This window comes from Chaetura pelagica, unplaced genomic scaffold (genome assembly GCF_000747805.2).
Source record: "Chaetura pelagica isolate M959 unplaced genomic scaffold, ChaPel_1.0 scaffold281, whole genome shotgun sequence".
NCBI classification, from domain to species: Eukaryota; Metazoa; Chordata; class Aves; order Apodiformes; family Apodidae; genus Chaetura; species Chaetura pelagica.
The window spans coordinates 394,053-400,408 of NW_009952058.1; positions in this window are offsets into that span (position 1 = coordinate 394,053).

Below are 6,356 nucleotides of genomic sequence, written 5' to 3' on the forward strand. Positions count from 1 at the left end.
GCAGGATGGGGCAGGAGAGACAGATCAGGGAGCAGCAATATCCTCAAAGAAGTCTAGAATCTGACAAACTCAGCAGGATGTATGTTACCCCATCACTTCTCTGAACCTTCGTTGATCTCATTGAAAGGCTATTTTGAGGGGTGAGCCACAGTTGCTTGTATGACATTTTTATTGGACTACTTCAGTGCATACTTGTGCCTGATTGAGGGATCACTCCTGTGGATTATTTTTGCTGCTGTGAAATCCCAACTTCCAGCCAGCTGTTTCTTGTTTTTCAGCATAAGCACCTTGTGAGCTGTCTACTGGTGGAGATGCTGAAGCACAAAAGCAGTCACAGCATCATCATCCTGTGATGTTTCAGACACTGCCAGTATCTGAAACAATACTTAGAAGTCTGCTTGTCTTGCATGATGTTTCTAGTGTCCTGCATAATTTATTTCCTGGATATCTTGTATACCACAGCATCCTCCTCCTTGTTTCATTCTAATGTAATCTCTTTGCAGCTGAGGCAACCAGGGTCACTGGATACCAAAGTGTAGCTGGAATTTTAAGGACACGAATAAACGGAATTTATTTCTTTACTGCACACATTGGATTGACACAGACTTAGGATGCCAGGTGGAGTGAAAATTGGCTTACAGGCCTTTTGCACTGGGTGATGGGGAAACTGGCCTGTTCCAGCAAGTAATTCTCATGGAGCTATCTCCTTTCCAAAGAGTGCCTGGTTGTAAAATATATCAGCTTTTTCAAGAACACCACTGCAAATTATGAACAAGCAAACAGAACTCAAAAGGACAAGGTAGACTGCCAGTCCCCTCTGTATAGAGTAATGGAATTACTCTGCTTTGTTAAAACAACTGATGAGGAAATGAACAGCCTTGAGATTCAGTTCTTTTGTGTTTCTGTGCCCAGAACCCAGGGCACACAAATGGCTTAACACCTAGACTAGATGCCACAAGTCACTCTTGCTTGATATTATGGGGATCAAGCTTGCACAAGGTCTAACACAACAGGTAATAAACATCCATGCATGACATTGCTAAAAGAGATTTGATGGCCATGGACTTATCTGTGACAAAGGAACATCTCTAATGCAAAATAGCTGGCAGTCCTTACAAAGAAGGAGCAAAAGGTATTAATCTGACTTTCTCCTTTCTTCCCTTGCATATCTCCCATGAACAAGACCTGCTGGATGTGGAACACTTCAAAGAGCTTATTTCACTCTCCAGGAGACAGTCTCCTTCTCTCTATCTGGTGTTTTAATGTTATGTTGCTTCTTCCAGAAGCTGAGGGATGATTTGAGGTCACTAGAGAGATAGCGGGTGTTGGAGCGGTCATAGAATCGTAGAATGCCAGGTTGGAAGGGACCTCAAGGATCATCTGGTCCAACCTTTCCACATACTGCTATAGTTTATATAAGGTGGCTCAACACCTTGTCAAGATGAGACTTAAAACTGTCCAATGTGGGGGAATCTACCACTTCCCTTGGGAGACTATTCCAATGTTTGACTGCCCTCATGGTGAAAAATTTACCTCTAGTGTCCAAATCAGAATCTCCACAGGAGCAACTTGTGCCAATTACCCCTTGTCTTTTCCATGTGATTTCTTGTAAACAGGGAGTCTCCATCTTCTTGGTAGCCACCCTTCAAGTACTGGAACATGGTGCTGAGGTCTTCCCTAAGCCTTCTTTTCTCAAGGCTGAACAAACTCAGTTTTCTTAGCCTCTCCTCATACAACAGGTCCTCCAGTCCTCTTGATCATCCTTGGGGCCTTTCTCTGGACCCTCTCCAGCCTGTCCACATCCGTTTTGTAGAGCGGGGACCAAAACTGAACACAATGTTCCAGATGTGACAAATGCCAAGTAGAGCGGGATGAAGACTTCTTTATCTCTGCTGGTGATGCAGCCCAGTGTCCTGTTGGCTTTCTTTGCTGCTGCAGCACTGCTCACTCATGTTGAGCCTGTTATCCACCGAGACCCCCAGGTCCCTTGCCACAGGGCTGCTCTCCAGCCAGGTGGATCCCAGCCTGAACTGCACTCCTGGGTTATGTGTTCCCAGGTGCAAGACCTTACACTTCTCCCCATTGAACTTCATAAGGTTCCTGCTCGTCCACTCCTACAGCCTGTCTGGGTCATTCTGGAGGGTGGCTCTCCCTTCTGGAGTGTCAGCCTCTCACTTGTCTTGGTGTTGTCAGCAAACTTCATCAGGGTGCTCTTGATCTCAACATCCAGGTCACTTATGAAGATGTTGAACAGCAGTGGGTCCAATATCAATCCCTGGGGGACCCCACTTGTGACCTGTTGCCACTTTGAGGCGGAACTATTTACTGTCACCCTACAGGCTGCTGTCTGTCAGCCAGTTCCCCCCTTGTAACCACCAGCTTTGTAGCTCAGTTTTCATAAGGACCACTATCAGGAGGGATTTATCCAAGAGCTCTACACGTGCTCTACACATGTTTATTGACAGCCCTGGTACTTCAGTGAAGGAGTCGATCCTGAGTTCTAGGTTATGTCACTCAGACTTTTGTATCACCCTGTTGCCATGAGTTATGTGGTCATACAGATACAAGAAGCTGTTCCATAGAACTGGTTCACATTTGGTAATTGCTATGGCTTTCCCTTTTAAATTTGGTTTTCTAGTTTATGGTGGAGATAGAGCTGAGCGTCCCCATTGATGAGTGGAGGATTCTTTTATCAGACTTTACATGATGGTCAGACCTCTTTAAAATTTCTCTCCATGTATCTGTCAGTCTCAGTCTGTATGTGGTACTAAGTACCATCTTTGCAGTGCCTCAGCTTTATTTTGACAATCTGAGTTTCCTATGACCTTTTGAGGATAACTCTTGCAGCTTAAAATGTGCTGAATAAGGAAAAATGAGAAATGCAAAAGAAGTGAAAACAGTCAGGTTTTAAAGATCATCTTCTGTCAGGGTTGTTTGCATGTGTGCTCATTTCTCATAAACATTCAAAGGCTCAAGTTTCCTGTTGCTAGTATACATGGAAAGCAAGACTGCACATGACTACTTGCCATATATTAATATTAAATATGCACACACACTTCATCTGGAAGTGCTTGTACACTCCTCTTGTCAGAAAGCAGAATACATAACAATCAGAATCAGCACCTAAAGCTGATGATTTCCATCTCTAGATATGAAAATGCTCTAAAAGAAAAGTTAGGATCATAGCCTCCGATTTTGTAAAGTTCCTCAGTGAAGTCAACTGTCTGGTAGTTACAGAGCTTGCACCTCTCTATTTAACCTTCAGAGGCAAGTGAGAATGCACAGCTGATTATTTCACTTCCATCCTTGATTGCCCATTTTGAGTGGAGTCATTCACCCTTTCATTTACTGCTCAGGGCACAAGATTATCCACCACCACCCAGCACAGGCTGCCATCTGTCCTGGCTCTGCACATGTGCTTACTTGGCACGTATTTTCTCTTCCTCCTTGCCTTGCAGGCGTGCCTTGCTACTTCTCTTCAGATGACCTCTGCTTCTGCCTTTGGTCATCCTCACTACAAAAGATGTCTTCTCTCCTGCATCTCTTCTGGGCTGGCCAGAGGCCTCCTGCAGCAAGTCTGCTTGCAGAGCAGGTCTGACCATGTGCTTGGGGTTTCTGTACCTCTGCTACCATCCTTGTCCTTTTCTCAGGGAACTCTCTTCTTCCAGGGCTGTCAGAGGAAGATTTGTAATTTGGAGTCCTCTCTCTGCTCTCTTGTGTGGGTTTTCATCATGATATCCCTCCCAAACTGTGCAGAGATGCAGGAGGGTTATAAGGTAGGTGTGTCATTTCCTGCCAGGGCAGATTTTGATAACAGATTTTACAAGGTTCCTTGGGAGGATGGTCTTGGTAGTGGCTTCAAGAAATGAAATTTAATCAGAAGGGACTTCATCAAAGTGTCTAAAGTAACATATAGCAGAAGAGGTCCATCAGGAACACCTTAAACTAACAAAGGGCCATTCACGGAAAAATTAGTAAATACAGTACTAGAGTACTGTGCTCAGCTGGAATTTAATAATTATGTTTATTGCCACTGGTGTTTCAGAGGCCACAAACTAAAATAAAAAATCCCAGTGGCTACAGGATGAGGCAGTTTCCAAACTTCTAGGAATTAAAATGCCCAGGGCTGGGGCTGCTTCCAATACCCTGCAGCTGCCTGGCTCCTAGCTGGGCCTGTAGGATGTTCCTAGGGAGCCCCCAGTGCCCTGATACTTCTTACACTGTTTGGGCACTGCTGGACTGTCAGCTATGTCCTACTCCATTTGTGTGGTCTCTCATAAGCTCTGTACAGTCTGTACAGTCTCTCATAAGCTGTACAGTCTATACCATCACACACCATAGCCAATAACATTTTTTAAGTGTATGATTCCCTCCCAATATACTGCTTTTATCTACGGCAAGAGTGTTAATGCCCACCAGGGTGTAGAACTGGTTGCAGAGACTGCAAATGTGTAACTTGGACTAGTAAGTAATTTTACCAATACACTTGCTTTTAAAAGCGATCATTGTTAGAAATCATTGATCTTTTCCTTGTCCTCTTAGTCCAACAATATCACAGCTCCAAAATGGGAAGGCTTGCAATGTGAGCTGAGGTACACAGATAATATCCCTTCTCATGGCAGAAAATTAAAATGAGTGGTACAAGGGTAGACTTCCACAACCCTGTTAGCAGGACCAGTTTGGACACAGGCATCAAATGTTGTGGCAGTTGAAATGAGAAGAGTGAACATAGATGATTATGACATCAATCTGCCTTGGTTTGGAGTTTAAGGACTATTACTCTGAGCATAATTGCAACATTTTGAGATAAAATTTCTAGAATTTCAGGGGAGAGAGGGGAAATGAGCTAGAAATATCTGTCAAAATAGCAGTATCTCACAGTGCTGATTATAACCGTTTCAGAAAGGCAGGTAGTCAGAAGAGACTGAGGAGTCCCATGCTTTTGTGAGCACACTCCTATGCATGCTAAAACTGCAGGTTGCAGTATCTTTGCTCTAAATTTTCCAGCAGGTGTATTGCAGCTTAACAACCAGAGTCCGCTATGCCAAAATTTGCTAACTAAAGAGTAGCCTTGTTACAGCCCAGGTAAATTTTGTTCTAGGTCTATTAGTGAGACATTTGAGGAAACCATGTTGCATCTGGTGTCAGGATTTTCTTGCACCACGCAAGACAGAGAGATCGTGCACAGACTGAACCTTTTTTTTTAAGAAAAGGAAATAACTTTTCAGACCAAAATGTTAAAAAAGCTTTGGTGTGCTGAATTTCACTTCATTGGGCTGGGTTGTGGGAAGGGACAAGTGTTTTCCCAAAGTACGGAAAGAGCCTGCTTGCTCTTTTTGGTTTTGATACCAAGGTCAAATTCACAACCCAGCTGCTTCACACACTCCTGGGGGGATGTCTGGGCTACCTTGCTCACACGCTGCTTCATGGCTTTGGCAAATATGGGACCTGACTGTGCATCAAGTCTGAGGAATCCCATAGAAAGCTGCTGCAGCGAGGTTTTCACTTGTGATTAAAAACAAGACAAGGCTGAATCCATATTTACCTCTTCTCTGCAAAAACCAAGAAGGTCTCCCAATTCTCTCATTTCACAAACCCCCACCACTTTTCCTCTTTCTTTGATTTTTCAGCTAAAAATAGGGTGACAGAGGGACTGTGGGGTAAGCAGCTGGAGTAGAGCAGAGCCAGTTGCCATAGAAACCAAAGAGCCACTTAGCAGCACTTGCCTTCCTCCTTTGCCTGCCGATTTTTTTCCTCTCTTGTGCATGTAGGGGCAGCATGGAGGGATATGGAGGGACCCCACATGAAGCCTAGACCCTGCTCCCTGCCCCACATAAAGCAGAGACCCTGCTCTCTGCCCCAAAGCCACTGGGATGCTAGCACTCCTGCCAGATCTGCCTCCCAAGCGAGGAAAGGTAGAGGGAGGATGGATGTCAAAAAGAAAAAGGGTTTGGGCATATACTTGGAATCTCGCCTTCACCTTGGAATCTCATTTTCCTCTCATGCTAGTTGGCACTTGTATGGTGCCTGAAATATTCAAAGAGGTCTCTGCAGGCCACTGGTACCCTGCCCTGTCTCTAAAGATGGCAAATGGCAACAAAAGCAGGGGTTTACCTATTTAACCATGGGCTGAATTACACTCCAGGACAGAGAAGTCGAATAGTCCTTTAGAGGTGAACATAAGGGTTAGAAGAGGGGAATGTTCCTCTCTTCTCAGGTCTTCCTTCAATCACAAAAAATTAACATTTGGGTGATTATTTAAAATAGATATCCAACCTACTTTTGGTTCACATGGGGCTAAAGTTGCTTTAATTTCACTGCATATACATTTCTCAGTGGGGAAAACCTATTTCCTT